Genomic DNA, 24,101 nt, shown 5'->3' on the forward strand with positions numbered 1-24,101 from the left:
TCAGACTTCAAGAAAAATATAATAATTCCATTCCCAAAGAAAGCAGGCGTTGAAAGATGTGAAAATTACTGAACATGGACATTAATAAGTCACAGCTGCAAAATACTAACACGAATTCTTTACAGACGAGTGAAAAAACTGATAGAAGCCGACCTCGGGGAAGATCAGTTTGGATTCCGTAGAAATGTTGGAACACGTGTGGCAATACTGACCCTACGACTTATCTTAGAAGAAAGATTAAGGAAAGGCAAACCTACATTTCAAGCATTTGTAGACTTAGAGAAAGCTTTTGACAATGTTGACTGGAATACTCTATTTCAAATTCTAAAGGTGGCAGGGGTGAAATATAGGGAGCGAAAGGCTATTTACAATTTGTACAGAAACCAGATGGCAGTTATACGAGTCGAGGGGTATGAAAGGGAAGCAGCGGTTGGGAAGCGAGTGAGACAAGTTTGTAGCCTCTCCCCAATGTTATTCAATCTGTATATTGAGCAAGCAATAAAGGAAACAAAAGAAAAGTTCACAGTAGGTATTAAAATCCATGGAGAAGAAATAAAAACTTTGAGGTTCGCCGATGACATTGTAATTCTGTCAGAGACAGCAAAGGACTTGGAAGAGCAGTTGAACGGAATGCGCAGTATCTTAAAAGAAGGGTATAAGATGAACATCAACAAAAATAAAACGAGGATAATGGAATGTAGTCAAATTAAGTCAGGTGATGCTGAGGGAATTAGATTAGGAAATGAGATGCTTAAAGTAGTAAAGGAGTTTTGCTATTTGGGGAGGAAAATAACTGACGATGGTTGAAGTATAGGGGATATAAAATGTAGAATGGCAATGGCAAGTAAAGTGTTTCTGAAGAAGAAAAATTTGTTAACCTCGCATATAGATTTAAATGTCAGGAAGTCATTTCAGAAAGTATTTGAATGGAGTGTAGCCATGTATGAAAGTGAAACGTGGGCGATAAATAGTTTAGACAAGAAGAGAATAGAAGCTTTTGAAATATGGTGCTACAGAGGAATGCTGAAGATAAGATGGGTAGATCACATAACTAATGAGGAGGTATGGAATAGAATTGGGGAGAAGAGCAGCATGTGGCACAACTTGACAAGAAGAAGGGATCGGTTGGTAGGACATGTTCTGAGGCATCGAGGGATCACCAATTTAGTATTGGAAGGCAGCGTGGAGGGTAAAAATCATAGAGGGAGACCAAGAGATGAATACACTAAGCAGATTCAGAAGGATGCAGGCTGCAGTAGGTACTGGGAGATGAAGAAGCTTGCACAGGATAGAGTAGCATGGAGAGCTGCTTCAAACCAGTCTCAGGACTGAAGACTACAACAACAACAACAACAATTTACTACAGACTGTATTGAAGACAAATTTTGTAGACAGTATTCACACATAGTACTGAATATACGTGCAAAATTATATCATTGTATGGCACATAGTTCAGGAGATATCACGTAACAAACAAAAGGTGCTGAAAAACTCCCACATTACTTTAAAATTTATTACTTCTTTGATATTAACTTTAGTCACAACACACTTAGCCAGCAGTATCCACATATCCCGCTGAATGTACCTACAAAATTATATGATTGTATAGCACAAGGGGGGGGGGGGGGGGGGGAGGGGGGCAGAGAAAATGAAGAGGAGAAGATGGGCAGAGAAAGAGAGAGAAGCAGATGGACAGAGAAGGGAGTGGAGGAGGTAGAGAGAGTGAAGGGGAGAAGGAAATGGGTGGGGAGGGGACCGTGGGGGGGGGGGGGGGTGTGTGTGAGGAGATGGACAGAGAGGGAGGGGGCTAAGGAGAAGGTCAACTAACAGAATTGAAATAAGACTGGGTGATCAAGAAGTCAGTATAAATTTGAAAACTGAATAAATCATGGAATAATGTAGATACAGAGGTACAAATTGTCACACATGCTTGGAATGACACGGGGTTTTATTAGAACCAAAAAAATACAAACATTCAAAAAATGTCCGACAGATGGCACTTCATCTGATCAGAATAGCAATAATTAGCATAACAAAACAAAGATGTTCTTTACAGGAAATGCTGGTAGTGGTTAATACAAAAGAAGAAAAAGAAGAAAAGAAAAGGTTGAAAATGTGGGAAGAAATGCTGAAGGGGGTTTTAAAATCGTAAAAATCGTAAAGGGAAAGAATGAAATGCAAATCGGACTTCGTATTACAGAAAAGCTATCGGACTTCATGATTCAGTAAAGCTATTGTTGGGGTGGTCCTTGTGGTGTTTCTGAGCAAAAGTTAAACCAATTTCCACTACAAAAATTATTGAAAAAGAACAGAGAATAACAAAATGTAACTGACAGGGGAAAATGACGTAGATAAAGAGTTCATCCTTTACCATGTTAACATGTCTTCTTTCGTGCCGCATCCAGGTCTTCAAAATCTCCTACTTCATTTCTGCGTGAAAAGTCTGCTCCGAAATCTTGCAATAAGTTTCATTGTCCAGGAATTTCTAATGTATACAAAACTGTCTTGATATTAAATACAATTTATTTTACGTTGCCTCCCTCATCCAAATGTCATAACAACTTCGACAATATGTCTACACATTAATAAGTTTTTTTTCGTCTTCATCAGATCACGTCTGCATTAAGCTTCCGCTCTCGAGAGACAATAGACAGATAGAAAACAAACAAAAGAGTTACAATTTTAGTATTTTCTCTGCCGTCGAGCGCTCATACCGCTGCGACGGTATTATTTATGTCTGAGGGAACGAGTGTAGCGCGGCGAAATTCAAAGTCCCGCTACATGCTCAATATGTCCACCAACATTCATCAACAATAGCTGTAGTTGAGGAATAATGTTGTGCACAGCACTGTAAAGCATGTCCGGAGTTATGGTGAGGCATTGGCGTCGGATGTTGTCTTTCGGCATCCCAAGAGATGTCGGTCGATCACGATACACTTGTGACTTCAGGTAACCCCGAAGCCAATAATTGCACAGACTAAGGTCTGGGGACCTGGGAAGCCAAGCATGACCGAAAGTGACGGCTGAGCACATGATCATCACCAAACAACGCGCGCAAGAGATCTTTCATGCGTCTAGCAACACTTTTTTTTCTTTTTTTGGTTCTAATAAAACCCGATGTCATTCCAAGCATGTGTGTCAATTTTTACCTCTCTATCTACATTATTCCTAGGTTTATTAAGTTTTCAAATTTATACTGACTTTTTAATCACCCGGTACATAAACTGGGTAACATGGAGTACTCACCTAGTCAGCATTAAGAACTGATCCTCACCCTACAGGAAAATTTTAGAAAAGAGAAATGAACTCAGAAATGTGCACGTAAACTTTCCTTGACTACAAACCAGCTTATGACAGCACAAAGAGCAACTGTACTATACCTAGACCAGAGAAACGTTGCAATGAAAAACGCCTTTCTTTTAATGATGTCCAGCCCAAATCCTGTATCATTTCAGTGACACTCTCCCATATTTCGTGATAATACAAAATGTGCTGCCTTCTATGAATTTTTCTGATGTACTCCATCAGTCCTATCTGGTAAGGATCCCACACCACACAGTCCACTATATATACAACACAGGGTAAGGTGACGAGACCGACTATCACATTTCCTTGACACAAACCTACCAAGCAGGGGAACTATATTTTATAAATCAGTTCAGACACTCGCTTGTGTCGAATACGACCATTTATTCGCAAGGTAATGAAGGAGACATTTGTCACACTCGAGCAGGCGATCCAGAATATTGGATTAAATATCAACCAGCAGCAAGCAAAATATACAGCTGCCGGGAAAGCACACATGGCAAATGTGCCAGCCTCAGAAACATTCGGAGAGAGGTGTGCAGTTTAAATATCTGAGACCAAAATCATCCACTCATACAACATCTCTCATGGAAGAAAACAGAGATTAACCATTTCCACTCCAAAGTCGAGTGCCACTCGACATCCCGAAATTTGTTTTCCGCTCCAATGTTGAGCCTCATTCGACTCGACTTTTCGTTGCTCTCAGATGTATTTTGAGTCTACTAGGCATTATTTCTGCAATGTGCTGCCATCTAGGAGAACTAGTGTTAACTCGGTGTTGAATAGCAGCAGCTGTGTTAAGTCAAAGATTGTAATTATTCCGTTCAAGTCCACGCGCTCGAAATGGCTAGTTCTTCACGTACAGTGCTTTCTGAGGAAGAGATTTTAGATCTTTTAGAGCAATCTCTAAGTGAAAACGAGAGTGAAAATGATTTTGATTATGACAGTGATTCATTTCAAAACAATTCTAGTGACAATGGCGAATAAAACAGTGACAATGTGCATGTTTCTAGTGATTCAGCGGAGGATTCGTGGTGAATGTGGAGCAACAATGACACTGACTTCACAGATTTTCCTTTTGACAAATCAAAGTGTGGTTCTATAACAGAAAGTAGTTCTGTTCCATCATCGCCCATTGGATTCTTTCAATTAATTTTTACAGATAATCTATTTCAACAAATAGCAGATGAAACGAATGGTATGCTACATCAAATATACGTAAAGTGACACCACTTCCACAACATTCTGCATGGTGGGACTGGAGAAATGTTACCACGGAAGAAATGAAATGCTTCCATGGTGTGCTACTGAATATGGCACTACAAAAGTGTAAGAACTTGCAGGACATTTTTTTCAAGAGAATGGTTACAATCATCCAACTTCTTTCCAGACTGTTTTAGTCGCCGACGATTTATGCAAATTTTCTGTGCACTTCACATTTCTAATCCGACGAGTGCTACATATGTCAACAGTCAGGCTCAGTCACGTCTGAGTAAAGTGACATATGTACTGAACTACTTGTCTGGCACGTTTCTTGAAATTTATCGACCGTATCAGTATTTAGCTGCTGACGAATCTACAGTATCGTTCGAGGGTTGTTTATTATGCAAAATGTACAATCCTCAAAAGCCAACAAAATGGGGACTCAGAGTTTATGTAATTTCGGAGTCATCAAATGGTTATATCTGCAGTTTGATACCCTATTTTGGTGCTGTAACAACTGAGTCATTGATTTGTCCACACTTGAATTTTTCTGAGAGAATAGTTCTTCATCAGCTGCTAGCTAGTATCAGAAATGTTACAGGGCAATTAAGGTATCATTTGTACACTAACCGTTTTCATACAAGTGTTGCATTAGCTGATGAGCTGTCGAAACAGAACACGCATCTCACAGGAACGATTCAGGCCAATCGCAAAAACCTTCCAGCTGCAATCGAGAAAGGAGCTCTGCGACTAAGGAAGCATGAAATAAAATGCCTCCGCAACAACAAAATGGTGGTTCTGGCACGGCAAGATAAACGAACAGTTCTTGTGCTTTCTACAAAAGCCAATAACTCAGTGTCACTTATAGAAAGGAGAAACAGAAAGGAAAGGGAAGAAATAAAGAAACCAAATGTGATTATTGATTATACTTCAAAGACGGGTGGAGTTGATCGATCTGACCATTTTATTTCCAGTTACGGTTTTTTAATGAAACGTCTCAAGTGGTGGCGAAAACTATACTTCTGGCTGTTGGAGGTAGGACTTGTAAACAGCTATTTACTGTACAAGAACCACTGTGAGAAAAACGACTTGACAATACCGTCTCACAAAGCATTCCGTAAAAGTGTTATAAGAGGATTACTTGCCGAAGAAAGAACTCGAGGACAGAAATGAGGACGTCGTTCAACTTCTGACGACGAGGAATGCTCGAATGGAAAGTTGCACATTATCAACGAGCTTCCTGGGAACAAGCATAAGGATTGTGCAGTGTGCTCAGACAGAAAAAAGAAAGGTGGCAGGCATGAAACTGTGTATTACTGAGAAACATGCTCACGAAACCCAGCCCTCCACCCTGAAGAGTGTTTCAAAAAATACCACACAATGGAAAGTTTTGTACTGTAGAAGCTTACATAAATATATGAATGAAAGCACACATTTTGTTTTAATGTATACCCCAATTGTTGGCCAGCGGCCACATTGTTTCCACAAAGAGATCCGCACAAATCTCTGCGGTGCACAGCCGCCCAGGCGGCAGCGATTTAAGTAAGAGCGCGCGGAGCCGCCCTGTGTCTGCCTTACGGAGTGCAAAGGGTTAATAGTACCCTATATAGCCTATTTAGCATTAAGAACTATTTTCCTTAAGGATCTTAACTTGTGTCGCCAAATTAACGATTTATGAAACACTCGTAAGACCAGTGCCACATTTGATTATTAATATCACACGATACTGGAACGCGAGGTGTCTTTGAGAGAAAGGTGCTCTGAAGAACCACTAGTCTCACCTGTCAGATGAAGGTGGGAGATACAACCGTGAGCTGTACTCCACATAAAGGATCTATTTATTAGAAGAATAGTGAAATCAGCCAGACTGAGATGGGTGGGCATGTTGCACGGATAGGTGATACGTAAGTAATTATATATTAGATCAAAGAGGATGGGGTCGATCGAGAACCAGATGGGTGGCTGGAGCTGTGGAGGGCCTGCAGAGGACAGAAAGCTGAAGCATCGGATTGCAGTAAACTGCCAGGGAATTGTTGGGGAGGCAAATGTTCACAATGAATTGTGGGGCAACAGAAAAAGAAGAAGAATTCACAAACACAAATTTGCTGAGAAGCAGTCCAAATGAAATTCAGGTTAGAAAAAAGAACGTAAAACAAAATGTAGGAAATGAACAGAGAGATATTGGGAAGAAAATAAGAAAAATAAAAGTGCTAAGAGCAAGTTCAAGAGTTGGGCACTACATACGAGGTTTGTCCAGAAAATACGTATAAAAGTTGAATAATGTCTTTATGTTACAAGTTACAGTCACCGCCAGGTGGGACTACTGCTGTAATCGATCCCATCGATGCTCAGTTCGAGTCGGAGCATTCTGCGTGAAGGTGGGAGTGTGCGGCAGCTTGTCGACAGTTACCCTTTTTCACCTGCCGTCGGCACGGAGCTCTCTCTGATCGAGGAACAGCGCTTCAACATCGAGTTTCTTGCAAAGCTAGGCAAGAATGGCCGTGAGATTTTTGAGTGTCTGAAACAAGTTTACGGAGAAAATTCTCTGAAGGAACCGACTGTGAACAAGTGGTTAAAAAGGTTCCGGGATGGCCGACAAGAAGTGAACGGTGACCCTCGCCCGGGACTCCCGTCGACATCGAGTTCCGATGCAAACGTTGAACAAATTCGGGCTCGTGTTCTTAAAGACCGTAGATTGACAGTCAGAATGATTGCTGACGAGCTGTCAATCCCCAAAACAATTGTTCATGAAATCCTGACTCAAAAACTTGAAATGAAGAAATTGTGTGCGAAAATCGTACCGAAGCTCTTGACGCCAGAACAGAAAGCGAAGAGGATGGAGTGCTGTGAGGATTGGTTGGAAGCAGAGGAATGAGGGGACTTTCTCAACCGAGTCATCACCGGAGACGAGTCCTGGTTTTACGAATTCGATGTGGAGCTCAAATCTCAAAACGAGGAATGGAAAATAGCAGGAGAACGGAGAACAAAAAAGTCGCGAAAATCGAGGTCCAGTGTGAAGACAATGTTGATTGTTTTCTTTGATTATAGGGGCACTGTTCACAAGGAATTTGTCCCTCCCGGCCAGAGAGTGAACGGAAATTTTTACGTTGAAGTTCTGACACGTCTCAGAGCTCGTGTGGTCCGAGTTCGACCGGAGTTGGCAAAAGGCAGCAGGTGGATCCTCTGTCACGACAATGCGCCCGCTCACACGTCGCTCGTTGTGCACGAGTTTTTGGCCCGAAGCTCAATCACCGTGACAGACCACCCACCTTATTCACCCAATTTAGCCCCGTGTGACTTCTTCACATTCCCGAAATGCAAAATGGTGCTTCGGGGGCAGCACTTGGAACATGTGGGAGCCATCAAGGCGGAAACGATACGGCAACTGAACAACATCACAACTGAAGACTTTCAGCAATGTTATTAACAGCGGAAACGGCGTCAGCAGACGTGTATCGTGTCTCAGGGCAAGTACTTTGAAGGACACCATATTGTAATACCTGAATAATTGTAAAATAAAGTTATTATTCAACTTTTATACGTATTTTCCGGACAAACCTCGTATAAGTAACTGTAACAAAAAAACCTTTGAAAATCTTTTAAACTGTGAATGCCTCCCATTAGGGCTCATCTTTTGAACAATAACCTACACAACACGGTGACCCTCTACCACCAAACAGAGAAGATTTAATAACTGCAGAACTTTGACTGTATGCAAATGATGATTCTGTAAGCAATCAACAGGAATTATTTAAAACAACAGAGGAAATTCTGAAAGGATGGAATCAGCTTCAGATCCAGCCATTACATAAAAATGGTTATAACAGTGATGTAAACTATTATATAGATGTTTTTCAGCTTGCTCTAGTCACCTAAAAAATTATCACTACAGTGTTACTAACCAGAGCAGCAGAGGAACAACAGAGCTCAGAAAACCGTGAGAAACAGGTCATGCACAAGGTACATTCTAAATCTGCTACCAGAAATCAAACATTTTTTAAAATTATCCAAAAACTTTGTAATTACTTTTGATGGCTGGATTTTTTTAAAAGTGTATGTCTCAACTGATAGGGCAACATTGTTTAAAATTCTTAAGAAATCAGGTCTAGACAATAACACTACCACTTCAATTAAGATAATGTTAACAAAGGCTTATTTTAAAGCTAAATTCAGAGACAGAAAAATTAAAATTAAAATAGAGGTCAAGGAAGGTGAAGGTCTTTCAACATGGCTTTTCAGCTTTGTTTCGTAAGAAACTGGAAGAAATCATTCCAGAAGGGCTGAATCATTGGAAGAATTAAACTAGGATACGTGAGAGCCAATCTACACTGCCTGACAAATAAAGTTTAGTCTATGAGAATGACAACAATGAAGAGTGAGAGAGAGAGAGAGAGAGAGAGAGACTGAAAAGAGACACCCACAGTGGGAAGAAATGAATGAGATAGTAGCAGTAAGAGATAACAGGAGGTGCACACACAGTGAGAGGAGACAAGTGTATGTGAGAAAGGAGACAGTGACAGAGAGACACAAGGTGATAATGAGAATGAGTTGAGCTGAATGAGTGAGTGAGAGTGGGCAAGTGGGAGAGGATGGGTACGAGTGACTTACAGCGATGGGCTGCTAGTGGGTGTGGGCAAGTTAATACACTCCTGGAAATGGAAAAAAGAACACATTGATACCGGTGTGTCAGACCCACCATACTTGCTCCGGACACTGCGAGAGGGCTGTACAAGCAATGATCACACGCACGGCACAGCGGACACACCAGGAACCGCGGTGTTGGCCGTCGAATGGCGCTAGCTGCGCAGCATTTGTGCACCGCCGCCGTCAGTGTCAGCCAGTTTGCCGTGGCATACGGAGCTCCATCGCAGTCTTTAACACTGGTAGCATGCCGCGACAGCTTGGACGTGAACCGTATGTGCAGTTGACGGACTTTGAGCGAGGGCGTATAGTGGGCATGCGGGAGGCCGGGTGGACGTACCGCCGAATTGCTCAACACGTGGGGCGTGAGGTCTCCACAGTACATCGATGTTGTCGCCAGTGGTCGGCGGAAGGTGCACGTGCCCGTTGACCTGGGACCGGACCGCAGCGACGCACGGATGCACGCCAAGACCGTAGGATCCTACGCAGTGCCGTAGGGGACCGCACCGCCACTTCCCAGCAAATTAGGGACACTGTTGCTCCTGGGGTATCGGCGAGGACCATTCGCAACCGTCTCCATGAAGCTGGGCTACGGTCCCGCACACCGTTAGGCCGTCTTCCGCTCACGCCCCAACATCGTGCAGCCCGCCTCCAGTGGTGTCGCGACAGGTGTGAATGGAGGGACGAATGGAGACGTGTCGTCTTCAGCGATGAGAGTCGCTTCTGCCTTGGTGCCAATGATGGTCGTATGCGTGTTTGGCGCCGTGCAGGTGAGCGCCACAATCAGGACTGCATACGACCGAGGCACACAGGGCCAACACCCGGCATCATGGTGTGGGGAGCGATCTCCTACACTGGCCGTACACCACTGGTGATCGTCGAGGGGACACTGAATAGTGCACGGTACATCCAAACCGTCATCGAACCCATCATTCTACCATTCCTAGACCGGCAAGGGAACTTGCTGTTCCAACAGTACAATGCATGTCTGCATGTATCCCGTGCCACCCAACGTGCTCTAGAAGGTGTAAGTCAACTACCCTGGCCAGCAAGATCTCCGGATCTGTCCCCCATTGAGCATGTTTGGGACTGGATGAAGCGTCGTCTCACGCGGTCTGCACGTCCAGCACGAACGCTGGTCCAACTGAGGCGCCAGGTGGAAATGGCATGGCAAGCCGTTCCACAGGACTACGTCCAGCATCTCTACGATTGTCTCCATGGGAGAATAGCAGCCTGCATTGCTGCGAAAGGTGGATATACACTGAACTAGTGCCGACATTGTGCATGCTCTGTTGCCTGTGTCTATGTGCCTGTGGTTCTGTCAGTGTGATCATGTGATGTATCTGACCCCAGGAATGTGTCAATAAAGTTTCCCCTTCCTGGGACAATGAATTCACGGTGTTCTTATTTCAGTTTCCAGGAGTGTAGTTAGGGGAGCTTGTGAGAGAGAGAGGTAAGTTGCATGTTAGAAAAGAGTATGAATACGTTTGCGTGTCAAAATTTTTGTACAAATTTTTAAGGTGCTGAGGAAAGTATAATGAGGCAGCTGGTACCCCACTTTTCAGTCAGAATCTTTTAAATAAACACAAACATATTCACATTTATTCTGCCCTGATAGGAGCATTTTTCTGTTAGTTTCACTATTATTCTTCTATACAAAGTGAATACATTGCCTTATGTTAACAACATAGCACATAAAAGAACTTACGTTCCAAGATGAATTATGGATGTTATGCCATCTAGATGTATGTATAATATACAATCTCATAACACTACTACATCAACATATAACAAAATAATATATAAACGTAATGGCAACAGGAACACTTGATAATGGAACATATTCCAAAACAAGTTTTTCGTGAACTTTTCTACTCAATTAGAAACAAATATTTTGCCGCTAATTTTGTCAAAATCATAAAAACTATAACAATGGTAACTCCAGGTTGGAATATTAACAATGTAAGGGACAGATAGATTGCTACTTACTGTAAACTTGACAAGTTGCAAACAGGCAGAACTGAAAGACACTTACACATTAGTTTTCGGCCACAGCCTTCATCAGAAAAAGAAAGAGAAACACACACTCGGTCACGTCCTTCATCAGAAAATTTATTACACAAGCAAGCATTCCTCACGCACAAAAGACCATCTCTGGCAGCTTGAGCCAGAGTTCATTCTTGTCCGAGATGGCGGTCATGTGTGGTAGAAGTGTGTGCGCTTGTGTGAATGAAAGAACGTGTGTTTCCCTTTCTTTCTCCGATGAAGGCTGTGGCCAAAAGCTAACGTGTAAGTGTCTTTTATAGGTGCCTATCTGCAACTTAATGTGTCATCCGTACAGTAAGTAGCAATCTATCTTCCCCTTACACTGTTAAAAAATAAAGTAACATATTCACCTAACTGACAGTGACGAACCAGCAATGAAGCTGTAGCCTAAGGCACTGATAGGGTGGTAACATCGGCAAAATTGCACTTGTACATACATCATGTCAGAAAGACCGCAGGTTCCCTGGCCTACGTTTATTAGGAATTATTGCTTGTATCATTGTACAGTACTTATTCTTTTCATCTGTACCTATAATAGTCAGTATAGTATAGTGTATACACAAACAATGTAGAGAAAAGCAGCTTGGTAATAAGCTTAGAGCAAGCCATCAAATCGGCCATAGCAGAGCACTGTTCAGAAACTAGTCACGCCATGGAATATGACAAAATGAAGATACTCTGACAATCCTCTTCTTTCTGGGATTGTGCAGTAACAGAAGAGACAGAAATCTATCTCAACCTGAATAAAGATAGTGGATTCCACTTTAGTGAGTCCACACACTGGGGCAATGTGTCGAGGTGGGACACGAACCCAGAAATAGTGCGGCATCAACTTGGCCCCACCTCCTCTTCCTCTACTGAGATTGCCGTAATGGGGAGTGAGAGGAGAGTTACCCATATAAAAGGGAGCACCAATGGACTGCTTCTGTTTTGATGACGAATTTAAGGAACTCATTTTAATTTTTTGAAAATCTCAAATCTTTCTCAATACAGTAGTGTCGATTATCCAAGTGTTGATCAACTGAATGGCCAAATAAGCAAACTGTTACTTACTCGCAGGTGCCTCCATCCACTACTAATCTAGATAATGCTGTTTACAATTAGTTTACACAAAAAAGATCACAAGAACTTATCTGTCATCCCATTACATGCGAAAAGGCAATTCAATTTAATGAAAGCACTGGCTGCATAAAGAAACAAACTCAAGACACAGCATTTGTGAGCTTCAAATACTATAAGATAAACTGTCTGATCACTGTTCAGCAGTTGATTCTCTCAAAACAAAACTCAAGGGTGACGATTACACTCTCCAAAACAATCCAGAGAAAACTGCCCTCAATTGGGAAACTTTGCCAAGAAAAAGTCTTGTTTCATATTGTGAATCAGCAGCACCTGGTCTTAAAATAACCAAGGATCATATTACTGATTTAACTTGTGCTAATGCTACTAATAGCCACTAATAGCCATGCTCGTCATTGGCAAGAGTAAGAAACTGTGTTGTTTAAAACATGTTAACATGTCTGCAATACCTATTGTTTACACCTCACAAAAGAGCATCTGGATGGACAAAATGATTTTCATGGAATGGTTTATGGAAGCTTTTGTGGTATCTGTAAAAGCTCATCAGTTAAAGAATGGCAAATATGAGAAAACATTACTACTCCTTAACAATAAACCAACTCATCCATCATGTGATATCTTAATTAAACAGAATGCATTCATAGAAGTTATGTTTCTTCCATCTAACATGACATTCTTATTGCAGCCCAGACTTTTAAATATTTAAGAAAAAAAAATTGTTGCTTATGTTATCATTAGAAAGAGAAGAGGACAGAGAAGAAAATCGTAAAAATATTAATGTGAAAGATGCACCCTGTACGATTGGAGGAGCATGGGAAAATATACAGGAAACAATTTGAAAAAAAGTCTCGAATAAAATTCTGGGTATGGTAGAAAGTTCTCGAAATCTAATTGAAAGTCATGGACAGAATGATATGTCCAAAATGTTCAATATTCTAAAACAATGTGATTAAAAATACATTCAAGAATGGAAGAGTGTCACCAATGCAGATACAGGACATCAAATTATGCACGATACCAAAAGTGTAAGCCATGTCGCTGATAAAGCTGACATCACAAACATCTCATCAACTAATGGTCCAGAAAATGCTGATGAAATACACTACTGGCCATTAAAATTGCTACACCACGAAGATGACGTGCTACAGACGCGAAATTTAACCGACACGAAGAAGATGCTGTGATATGCAGATGATTAGCTTTTCAGAGCATTCACACAAGGCTGGCACCAGGGGCGACATCTACAATGTGCTGACACAAGGAAAGTTTCCAACTGATTTCTCATACACAAACAGCAGTTGACCGGCGTTGCCTGGTGAAACGTTGTTGTGATGCCTCGTGTAAGGAGGAGAAATGCGTACCATACCGTTTCCGACTTCGATAAAGGTCAGATTGTAGCCTATCGCGATTGCGGTTTATCGTATCGCGACATTGCTGCTCGCGTTGGTCGAGATACAATGACTGTTAGGAGGAGAATATGGAATCGGTGGGTTCAGGAGGGTAATACGGAATGCCGTGCTGGATCCCAACAGCCTCATATCACTAGCAGTCGAGATGACAGGCATCTTATCAGAATGGTTGTAATGGATCGTGCAGCCACGTCTCGATCCCTGAGTCAACAGATGGGGATGTTTGCAAGACAACAACCACCTGCATGAACAGTTCGACGACATTTGCAGCAGCACGGACTATGAGCTCATAGACCGTGGCTGCAGTTACCCCTGACCCTGCATCACAGACAGGAGGAGCCAGCGATGGTGTACTTGATGACAAACCTGGGTGCACAAATGGCAAAACGTAATTTTTTCGGATGAATCCAGATTCTGTTTGACAACATCACGATGAACGCACATTGGACGCGTGTATTCATCGTCGTCATACTGGCGTATCACCCGGCATGATGGTATGGGGTGCCATAATTACACGTCTCGGTCACCTCTTGTTCACACTGACAGCACTTTGAACAGTGGACGTTACATTTCAGATGTGTTACGACCTGTGGCTCTACCCTTCATTCGATCTCTGCGAAACCCTACATTTCAGCAGGATAATGAACGATCACATGTTGCAGGTCCTGTACGGGCCTTTCTGGATACAGAAAATGTTTGACTGCTGCCCTGGCCAGCACATTCTCCAGATCTCCCACCAATTGAAAATGTCTGGTCAATGGTGGCCGAGCAACTGGCTCATCACAATACACCAGTCACTACTCTAGATGAACTGTGGTATCGTGTTGAAGCTGCACGGGCAGCTGTACCTAAACACGCCATCCGAGCTCCATTTGACTGAATGCCCAGGCGTATCGAGGACGTTATTATGGCCAGAGGTGTTCTGGGTACTGATTTCTTGGGATCTATGCACCCAAATTGCATGAAAATGTAATCACATGTCAGTTCTAGTATAATATATTTGTGCAACGAATACCCATTTATCATCTGCATTTCTTCTTGGCATAGCAATTTTAATGGCCAGTAGTGTATTTACATATTTAGATACTGCTTTGTAAGATGAAAGTGACTATGTCAGACAAATTTCCTCAAAACAAGAAGTGAGATTTAGCTGCTCATTAGCAGGTAGGTCTGCTCAGACAGAATAAAATTAAGGACTTTTTGAGCATTACTTCTATACATATTACTGTACATCAGGATATGTCAAACAATGGAAAATTCAGGATGGAATGTAACACTATTATGAAAAGGAAAGTTGCCTTTCACCATAAAGCACAGATGCTGAGTTGCAGATAGGCACAACAGAAGGACCCACTTATTATGAAAGCCCACCAGCAGCTGATAGAGTATAGTAAAACAGAGTAAGTATATTCATGTCGCAGTTTGATGTAGCAGTCAGATGGCGATCCAGTAACAGTAAAAAAGGTAATCCCCTCTTCTCTCTACCTCTTTTGTTATTGATAACCTTCCCTTTTACAACAAACTATGTAACCTTTTCTCAGGATTTCTGTCTCTTGCTTAATAATAACAAATGAAATCTTCCCTTTGAAATTTATTCTCTTTCTCTATCTTCTGGTACAAATTTAATTGCTGCTTATTAAAATTGATTTTCCGATTATTTCGACGAAACATAGAATGTGTCGTCGTCGTGGCCCTCAGTCGTTATCTGCAATAACCCAAAACTGTTCCTTACCTTTTTTACTGTTACTGGCCAGCCACTAGCTATGACTTACAAGAGATTATAAACGGATGTACAGAGACATCAGTTAACTATTATAATAAGAGGAACTAATTTTATTGAATTAATTTTGTGAGAAACTCAAGACTACTGAAGGTATGTTTGCGCATTGCTAGTTGTAAGATTATTGTAAAAAGTAAGTCCCATTTGAACGTTTGTAAAATCACAAACAAGCCTTCGGCCAACAAGGGCTCTGTCGAAAATAGGCAACAGACACACACTAGTGCAAACTAAACTCACACACACAGGACTGCACTCTCTGGCAGCTGAAGCATAACTACGAGCAGCAGCAGTAGTGCAGTCCATGATGGGGGAGGCAACTGGGTGGGGTAAGCAGGGGGCTGGGCCAGGGAGGGAGAGCGATGGTAGTGTAGGGGTGAGGGATAGTGGAGTGATGCTGGGGATTACGCAGTGTTGAGGTGGAGAGAGAGTAGGGCAGCTAGGTGCGGTCAGGAGGTTAGACGAAGGGCAGCAGAGAGGTGGGGGTGGGGGGCTAGTGGAAAATGAGAGACGTAAAGAGACTGGGTGCATTGGTGGAATGAGGGCTGTGTGGTGATGGAACGGAAACAGGGAAGGGGCTAGATGGGTGATGACAATGACTGACGAAGGGTTTACTCGTAACTCAGTACCACCCGGGACTGGAGCAACTGAATTACATTCTCCGCCAGGGTTTCGACTACCTCTCGCCGTGCCCTGAAATGAAAAATGTCCTGCCCACTATCCTTCCCACACCTCCCACAGCGGTATTTCGCCGTTCACCGAACCTGCACAATATACTCGTCGATCCCTACAGAACTCCTGCTCCCAGCCCCTTACCTCGTGGCTCATATCCCTGTAATAGACCTAGATGCAAGACATGGGCCATACGTCCTGCCACCACCACCACCACCACCACCACCACCACCATCACCACCACCATCACCACCTACTTCATCTACATCTACATCCATACTCCGCAAGCCACCTGACAGTGTGTGGCGGAGGGTACCTTGAGTACCTCTATCGGTTCTCCCTTCTATTCCAGACTCGTATTGTTCGTGGAAAGAAGGATTGTCGGTATGCCTCTGTGTGGGCTCTATCTCTCTGATTTTATCCTCATGGTCTCTTTGCGAGATATATGTAGAAGGGAGCAATATACTGCTTGACTCTTTAGTGAAGGTATGTTCTCGAAACTTCAACAAAAGCCCGTACCGAGCTACTGAGCGTCTCTCCTGCAGAGTCTTCCACTGGAGTTTATCTATCGTCTCGGTAATGCTTTCGCGATTACTAAATGATCCTGTAACGAAGCGCGCTGCTCTCCGTTGGATCTTCTCTATCTCTTCTATCAACCCTATCTGGTACGGATCTCACACCGGTGAGCAGTAGGCGAACAAGTGTACTGTAACCTACTTCCTTTGTTTCCAGATTATATTTCCTTAGGATTCTTCCAATGAATCTCAGTCTGGCATCTGCTTTACCGACGATCAACTTTATATAATCATTCCATTTTAAATCACTCCTAATGCCTACTCCCAGATAATTTATGGAATTAACTGTTTCCAGTTGCTGACCTGTTATATTGTAGCTAAATGATAAAGGATCTCTCTTTCTATGTATTTGCAGAACATTACACTAGTCTACATTGAGATTCAATTGCCATTCCCTGCACCGTGTGTCAATTCGCTGCAGATCCTCCTGCATTTCAGTACAATTTTCCATTGCTACAACCTCTTGATATACCACAGCATCATCCGCAAAAAGCCTCAGTGAACTTCCGATGTCATCCACAAGGTCATTTATGTATATTGTGAATAGCAACGGTCCTACGACACTCCCCTGCGGCACAACTGAAATCACTCTTATTTCGGAAGACTTCTCTCAATTGAGAATGACATGCTGCGTTCTGTTATCTAGGAACTCTGAAATCCAATCACACAATTGGTCTGATACTCCATATGCTCTTACTTTGTTCATTAAACGACTGTGGGGAACTGTATCGAATGCCTTGTGGAAGTTGAGAAACACGGCATCTAACTGTAAACCCGTGTCTATGGCCCTCTGAGTGTCGTGGACAAACAGCGCGAGCTGGGTTTCATGCGATCTTCTTTTTCAAAACCCGTGCTGATTCCTACAGAGTAGATTTCTAGTCTCCAGAAAAGTCATTATACTCGAACATAATACGTGTTCCAAAATTCTACAACTGATCGACATTAGAGAGTTCTGCACATCTGTTCGATGTCCCTTCTTGAAAACGGGGATGACCTGTGCCCTTTTCCAATGCTTTGGAACGCTACACTCTTCTAGAGACCTACGGTACACCGCTGCAAGAAGGGGGGCAAGTTCCTTTGCGTACTCTGTGTAAAATCGAACTGGTATCCCATCAGGTCCAGCAGCCTTTCCTCCTACTTCAGTCTGGTCATAAATATCACCTATCCCATCAAAGGCAGGGCTACCTGTGAAACCAGCCATGCAATATACAACCTAACCTGCAACCACTGTACTGCATTCTATGTGGGTATGACAACCAACAAGCTGTCTGTTCGCACGAATGGCTGCTGACAAATTGTGGCCTTTTCTGAACTGCGCAGGTGGGAACTCTGCCTGCTGTATATCCAATATTCCCGTAACCCTCCCGTCCCCACCCATTCAGCCCCTTCCCTGTTACCATTCCAGCACTACAGTGCCCTCATTCCACCAACGCACTCAGTCTTTTTATCTATCTCCTTTTTCTACAAGCCCCCCCCCCCCCCCCCAACCTCTCCCCTGCCCTCGGTATAACATCCAGACTGCATCTACACCCGGGCCGCTGAAACGTATCACTTCAAGGTCACTCACCAAATGCTATAGAGTTGGTAGTATAACTAACAATCAAGTGAGGAACGGGATGTGCCACGTCTTCTGAACCAATAACAGCACCGAACAAAAGCTGGTTCCGGCGTCGACGCTACCACGTTGCCAGCTTCTGTGTAAACATTGTACGGTAGTGCGCGAACACCTGCTGTTGTGTTGTGTTACCGCCTCGACTACAGTTTTTTTTGCAAAACAATGACACCAAAACGAAGTCGTTCACCGAGCGACAGTCCATTGTGCCGTGGAGTACCATTAAATAGCCAGGCTTTGGAACTGCTACAGAGGACGCGTGAGTTTTACAAGCAAGAAAAAGAATTTGTTTCTTTTCATGAGCACGCGTCGATTCTGCCGATAAAGTTTTAGAGCGTACCTCGATAACTGTAGGACTCTGTGAAAGAACAGTTATGAGGAAAGGGGTGCTACTTCAAGACTTACAAGACAGTGAATTAAACAGTGTAGAGGAAAGCCCCTGTGGAAGAAACAGTGTGTTTTTAAGTACTCCGGGCAAGAAAAAAAAAGCAGCCTCGTCTTCTTACAGATATTGATTCTTTCCAATCCGATGCAACTCGTCGGCACATACACGGATACTATAAAAGGAAAGAATACCCCACAATAGCAAAGTTGCTAATTTCTTTACAAGAAAGTGAACTTTTCTCAGGGTGGAAAACGTCACTTAAGATGATATTAAAAAGCAGGGCTTCCATTTTAAAAAGTTAGATGGAGGAAAACTGTTTCAAGAAAAAGCTCGTGTCGTTGCCGCTCGTACCATTTTCTTACACAAAATTGTAGGAAAGGACATACACTCAGTCATACGGTTAGACGAAACCTGGGTCAATGCTGGAGAATCAGTTGAGAAATGCTGGACAGATGATATCGTGAACAGCAGTGGTCATCAGCCAACAGGAAGAGGATCCCGTTTAATTGTGGCCCACGCAGGATCAACAAACGGCTTTGTGCCTGAAGAACTTCTAGTTCTTTGATTGAAAAAAAAAAAAAAAACCCAGTGACTATCATGAGGATATGGACCACCCATGGTTCCTACAGTGGTTTAAAAATTTGTTGCTCCAGTTTAGTGTTCCGACAGTTTTTGTGATGGACAATGCACCGTACCATTCTGTGATTTTAGATAAAACTCCCACCACTAGTGACCGTAAAGAAACTATGGTGCAGTGGTTGCAGGCGAGAGACGTTGCTGCGGACATGTCCATGACAAAGCTGCTGTTATACTCGCTTGTGAAACAAAATAAGCCTGTGACACCTAAATACGTCATAGATGAAATTGCAAGTGAACAGGGTCACTTGGTAATTAGGCTACTGCCTTATCACTGCCATTTTAATCCAACTGAATTGGTTTGGAGTGAAGTCAAGGTGTACATTAGAAATAACAACAAGACTTTTACTATAACAGAAGTGGAAAGACTGCTACATGAAGGTATTGCTACTGTAGATGCTACCTCATGGAGGAAAAAAGTGGACCACGTTGCTAAACTGATAAGAGAAGCACAGACTATAGATGGCATTATAAATGAAAACAAAAAATTAATGATTTCTCTTAATGATGATGACAATGACGACGAAGACAACAGTTTAGGCGCCGATTCCGATGACAGTGAAGGAGAACTGGATGGAATTGTGCCATTGACATCGTAAATTGGTGAGTGTAAATGTATACGAAATTAATTCTTTTTCTCTCTGCAATCAGGTAGGCTATGCATGTTTTGCTTTATTTCTTTCTATGAGTGTGGATACCGTGTTATTTGGTATGCTTAGATTTACATTATTATATGACGTGTTACATGCCGCTATTACTGTCACAATTTGGAGTGACTTTTCATAGATATTGTCACTAACTTCAGGTGTTTTTATTTCCCGGTTTCATACACTATCAAATGCTTATAGTCTCTGTCGTCATTCTTTCCACTATGAGATTTTCACTCTGCAGCGGAGTGTGCACTGATGTGAAACTTCCTGGCAGATTAAAACTGTGTGCTGGACCGAGGCTCGAACTCGGGACCTTTGCCTTTCGCGGGCAAGTGCTCAACCAACTGAGCTACCCAAGCACGACTCACGCCCCGTCCTCACAGCTTTACTTCCGCCAGTACCTCGCCTCCTACCTTCCAAACTTAACAGAAGCTCTCCTGCGAACACTATGCTGCAGAGTGAAAATCTCATTCTGGAAACATCCCCCAGGTTATGGCTAAGCCATGTCTCCGCAGTATCCTTTCTTTCAGGAGTGCTAGTTCTGCTAGCAATGTGGATAGCAATGTCATCAGCAAATACAATCATTCGTATCCTTTTACCCTGTATTGAAATACCACTTTCCTACGTTTCTATTATTTCCATTATTGTTTCTTTGATGCTATGCATGTGTCAATATCTGCATGTTTATCCTACACCTGATCAAGAACTTAAGTCTGACAGCTGATAATATCTACAGTCTTCTTCATGTGCCTGTCAAGAAACTTAACAGCTCCTCTACGTGGTAAGTAGCTGTTTACCCATTTCAACTGTTATTCCATCTTATATTTTCCATTATTTCTTACATTTATTGTATTTTACTAGTGAGTGTGTGTTGTAATGGCATTTATTATATAAATGACTCTACTGATCTGATCACAACAAAACCAAAAAGGAAATGAAATATGTATTAATTTTCCACAAGCAATAATTCAAGAAAGTGAGATACAAGGTTTCAGTCTTATTTAAAGCTCTGTTGACATAACAGTATTTTATTTTATTAAAAATGGCTGGAAGATTCATTGTAGGTTCTGGTCTTTTAAAAACATTTAATGTAACAATCTCTGTTGCAAATAGTCATACTTGATAACTAGTTTCAATGCACATTATGATAATCTTCAGATTAAAAAATAAAATGAAATGTTAATAAATAATAATTTCTGTAGATAATATACACTGAAAATATTTAAAATTTTAGAATTCTTAAAAACTGTACCTGAATAAGTGGATAATATACGGTGTATGTGAGAAAAGTTGAGAGACTAACAACGCTACGAGTAATCTGGCAACACTGTATTGTTCTAGTCGTGTAGATCAGTGTGTTCATCCCTTCCAGATGCTCGGTCCAAATTTCAGCTCCATAAACCATCATGTGATTTTTGAGAGTGCCATCAACAAAGTTGTGTGTTAAGAAAATGGAACAGCAGAATTTAGACCAATGTTATGTCATCAAGTTTTGTGTTAAACGCTGGGAGTCGACAGGTACGATCTCCAATAAGTTGAAACAGGCATACGGGGAACATTCCTGATCAAGTGCACAAGTTTTTCACAGGCACAAGTCATTTCTGGAAGGCCCAGAACATGTTTAAGATGAACCTCATTCAGGAAGACCTTCAATTTCAGAAGGCATATCTGTTGGTCCATGCAGTCCCCCGATTCACCTGATCTGAGCCCTTGTGACTTTTTTCTTTTCCTGAAATTGAAAACTGGCTTTAAAGGACATCATTTTGGGACTTACGAGAACGTTCAAAAGAATGTGACCGACGTGTTAAAGCCCCTAACAGCTGAAGCCTTTCAGCGTTGCTACCGAGACTGGAAATGACGACTCCCCAGTGTATAAGTGCCAGAGGGAACAACTTAGAAGGGGAAAATATTGTTGTTTGATAAAAATAAAAACTTTGGTAAATAAAAAAATCAGTCTCATTATTTTTCTCACACACCATGTGGATTGACAATACTTAAAATTTAAAATTCTTAAAATTGTACCTAATTCATCATGGGTAAAATTTACAGTGTGTAACTATGGTTGTTTTAAAGAATTTTCACTTTACATGACTTGTGATTAATCAGGTACTACTTTAAGAATTTTAGATATTATCACTCTATATTATGTTTTTATTCAGTTATAATTTTTAAGAATTTTAAAATTTTAAATATTGGGAATGTACTCTATGTTGTCCACAGAAACAGCTCTTTTTCTTAAAAAAAATAAATCCAGTATTCACACACCCAGACTCACATGCCCTGGATCTTGAAGAAATTATGGAGATAGTCAAGCAGTTGAAAAATAACAAAGCACCAGGAGAAGATGGGATCATTGTTGAGTTCTGGAAACTAAACGATCCTATACTTATGCAGAAATTACACCATATAATGTCAGACATATGGATAACGGAGCAGATACCAGAGGACTGGAAATGTGCTCTAATTCACCCGCTACACAAAAAAGGCGACAAGACAGACATGAACAATTACAGAGTAATTTCCCTGCTCCCAGTCACTTACAAAATCCTTTCCAAAGCACTTTTAAACAGGATAGAATCCCAAGCAGATACACTAATTGGTGAATACCAGGCCGGATTCAGAAAAAGACGCTCATTTGCGGAACAGCTCTGGTGCTTAAAGACAATATTACAAATGAGGAAATGCAGAAACACAGTAGTTGCATTCATCGACTTCAGGAAAGCATATGATTCAGTGGACCGTGGAACCCTGTTTAAAATCATGGAAGAATTTGGCATCGACCGAAAGACACGAAAAATTACAGAACAGACACTTACAGGAACAATGGCCAAAGTGAAATTCATGGGCGAAGTATCAGAACCCTTTGAAATCAAATCTGGAGTCCGACAGGGGGACGGACTATCCCCAATCCTTTTAAATATTGTTCTAGAAAAGATAATCAGGGAATGGGAACCTCACGTAAAGGGTATCCAAATTGGTATCAAGAAAGAGAACCGAGTTAGAGTCAAGTGCCTTGCTTTCGCTGACGATATTGCAATTATCACCAATAACAGAACAGAAGCGATTCACGCAGTGGAAAAACTACATGAAATTTCACAAAAAACCGGACTACAGATATATTATGAAAAAACCCAATATATGGAAAGGCAGCCAGAAAATAAATCCCCTTTAATAACAAAATATGGTAAAATTGCACACGTCTGCCATTTTAAATACCTCGGTGAAACTATACAGTCCTCAGGATTAAACCGAATTGCCAATGAACAAAGAATCACCAAGCTCCAGAAAGCCTACAAGCTAATATGGACGCATTACAACAAGAAGTGCATTTCGACAGACGCAAAATTAAGGCACTATACAACAGTGATTCTTCCAGAAGCAATCTATGCAGCTGAAACGATGGTGATTGATGGTCATTCAAAAATTAAGGAAATAGAAAAGCAGGAAAGAAAAATTCTCAGGAAGATTTACGGTCCAATCAACAAAAATGGCATTTGGATGAAGAGACCACAAAACGAACTCTATAGAAAGATCAACATAGTAACAGATGAAATCAGAAAGTGCCAAGCCAAATTTTATACACACATCTACAGGATGGAAGACTCCAGAACAGCAAAGAAATTATTCAATATTATAACAAGGAGTAAATGTGGCACAGAATGGCTGAAAGAAGTCCAGAGGGATCTACAGCAGATCAACATAAAAAAATCTCGAAGATCGCACTGAGTGCCGGCATAAAATCACAAGTGTGAAGTTTGGGGAAAGAACATCGCATCAGCCTGGTAAAAAATGGACAGAGGAACGGAAGAAGGAGCATTCTTGGAGGATGAAGAGGTTTTGGGAAGCAAAGAAGAAAAACATCCGAAGATGAAATTATGAATTCAAGTTCAATCGCTCTCCTAAAGGGGAACAATTGTTATAATAATAATAATAATAATAAATAAATAAAGATGATCGTTAAATCTGATCAAACTAGTTACAAAGCTTGACTATTTGCAACTAGACTGTTTCAATAAATATTTTTAAAAATTTTATACTGCTGCAGCCTCTCTCATGACGATATGTCAAACACAACTAATTTCTGGTATTTCCTAATAATTTGGCTTGAA

The sequence above is a fragment of the Schistocerca cancellata genome, chromosome 11, assembly GCF_023864275.1.
Source record: "Schistocerca cancellata isolate TAMUIC-IGC-003103 chromosome 11, iqSchCanc2.1, whole genome shotgun sequence".
NCBI classification, from domain to species: Eukaryota; Metazoa; Arthropoda; class Insecta; order Orthoptera; family Acrididae; genus Schistocerca; species Schistocerca cancellata.